We start from the raw sequence: 2380 nt of genomic DNA on the forward strand, positions 1-2380 counted from the left end.
ATTACAAAACCAATACAAAAATATCCATCTTGACAAATTTTCTCCTTTCCCTTTAAATGAATAAAACTTGTGACCTATTTAGCATAATCATACTATCAATTAATGAAATAATTTTCATGTGACCCCTTAGAAAATTCATTCCATCAGTCAAGATAATTTTCTACCTGACGCAGAACTTTCCCTATTTCCTCATCGCTTATGTCTTCCACAGTAGCATTGAAATTGTCATTCCTATCAGGTAATTGACAAGGTCCTTTGACAGGAAATGTGGTGCTGGTCCCCCATGTACAATGGATACAACTATCATTTTCCCTGCCAGAAAGTACTCGTCTTCCCTGACAGCTGTTACAGAAAAGTAAAGAATTACAATGCATGATTACCATCTACATCAGCTTAAGAAAAACAAATAAAAATTATTTAAAAGTTCAAATTTTTAAATTACAATCTGTCCTATCATGATATTAAACCCACCTGTGGAATTGTACGCGATCTATCGTCTTTCGGGAGGTCCATCAAAGATGGGGCGATTTCTCAGTTGGTTCATTAAAAGGGACTCTCGTCGTGGCCCACCTGTGTCCAACCCTTCCTCAAAGACCCTGCATCATCAGTAAACTTTACAAAGATGTCATTGTGTTCCGAGTAAGTGCTTCGTCTAAAACAGCTCCATCCCACACGTCAGCTCTCGATATATTAAAACGGCTGACTTTCGTATGATCTGTTGTAATAATTTCCAGTGCGTGCACACTTGTGGGTCTAGAGAAAAAGAAAAAAAAATGAGAAACCTACTTTACACAAACAATGTACTCAAATATTGAACCAGGGAGAAGAGGTGCTGATGAGTCACTCTCTAAAACAACGAGCAAATTTTACTGTTAACTTCATTCCAATGGATTCTAATCAAACACACATCTTAATCACTGGACTGGATGCAGACAGAGAAAGTCAGATTGTGCTTATTTTAGTGACTTCTTACTTTTGAAAAAAGTAATTATGGAAAGAACACAGAGCTGGTTAATTTTCTAATGTCCATGACTCACTCAATTTCTTCAGGAGGAATCTTGTTAGTCTCCTCAGGAATGGGAACTTCCTCGTCATCATCATCAATGATGGGGTCAAACAGATCGGTATAAGTTCTGCAAAATGAAAACATTACTTACAACACAATATTATATTTAACACACCATACACCATAACAAATGCAATCATTTGCCCAATCAAATGTTTGACCTGGTGATGATCCAGCTTAAATTTAACACCTTATCCTGAGAGAAACGTGTTTACTTCCAAGTTAACCCTTTTATTCTGTTGCGTCACAAATACTCTGTCCACCATTTATGGTTCCAGATAAAATGAAACACACCTGTAACATGACCTCTTCACATCCGAACATCCAGAGGAACCTGCATAATTATGCTCCTCATCATTTAAAAAAAGCTTGACCTACTTATTTCATTTTTGGCCAATATCAACATCAATATATATATATATATATATATATATATATATATATATATATATATATATATAAGAAATGACAGCATACATGTTAAATGTTCAAATAGTATTTAATTAAAAAACAATACAACACAAAATTTGTTTTAATGGTACGTAAAATATTTCTCTCCAATAAATGATATCAATAGAGCTTGTCAGTCAGTCACCCTTCTCTTATGGCAGAGCAGAAGAGGACAGTGGCTGACATGAACTAAGACAATAGAAAAACAATTAAATATATTATTTATCTGTTCTTTTAATACTTTTTATTGACATTTGATAAGGCATATCTTGAATATTAAAAAACACATTATGATTCTCTTTACCTGTTGTACATCAGAGGAGAGTGACAGCCCCCAGCACCATTCCTGAGGGCATAAAAGCATAAATCATAATTTACTCCAAAATACAGTAGTGACATTACCAAACCAAGCACACATCAATTTTATGACAGATAAACAGGACAGACAGATGGATGGACAGACAGACAGACAGACACACACAGTAAGTACTTATACTTTTTGAGGTTCTTTGAGTACAGGACTGCTTGTGATGGGGTTCAAATGGCTGTAGTAATGACAAGTATTTGTTTAGTACAACTAAATAATCACCCAAATATGTTTGAAATTGTACTCACCAGTGTATCAGCTAGATCAAACTTTCTACACATTTTGATGACAATCTCAGGGTCCGAGTCGGGGTCAGATATGTCAGGCAATTTTCCAACTGCAAAACATGAAACTACATTAAGCTCACCTGAAAGATAATTGCTTGAGAAGAAGCTAACACCTAGAGAAAATGCTTAGGTAATTCTAGGTTGGTTAACAGAGTATGAATATGAATGCTGGGGAGCAACAAATAAAATCCAAGGGCCTGTTTCACATGA

General features: G+C 35.3%; 1 long non-coding RNA gene across 1 annotated transcript; it reads right to left on the minus strand.

Annotated features, from left to right (window-relative positions):
- Positions 1-1088: 1088 nt before the first annotated feature.
- Positions 1089-2172, minus strand: LOC147260418 (uncharacterized). The gene is made up of 3 exons (XR_015116291.1): positions 2007-2172; positions 1821-1862; positions 1089-1133 (listed from the first exon to the last, which is right to left on the minus strand). It is a non-coding gene; the product is annotated as an uncharacterized LOC147260418 (long non-coding RNA).
- Positions 2173-2380: the final 208 nt, after the last annotated feature.

Source organism: Aulostomus chinensis, chromosome 6 (genome assembly GCF_037954235.1).
Source record: "Aulostomus chinensis isolate RoL2024-O1b breed Wild chromosome 6, RoL_Achi_v1.0, whole genome shotgun sequence".
Lineage (NCBI taxonomy): Eukaryota > Metazoa > Chordata > Actinopteri > Syngnathiformes > Aulostomidae > Aulostomus > Aulostomus chinensis.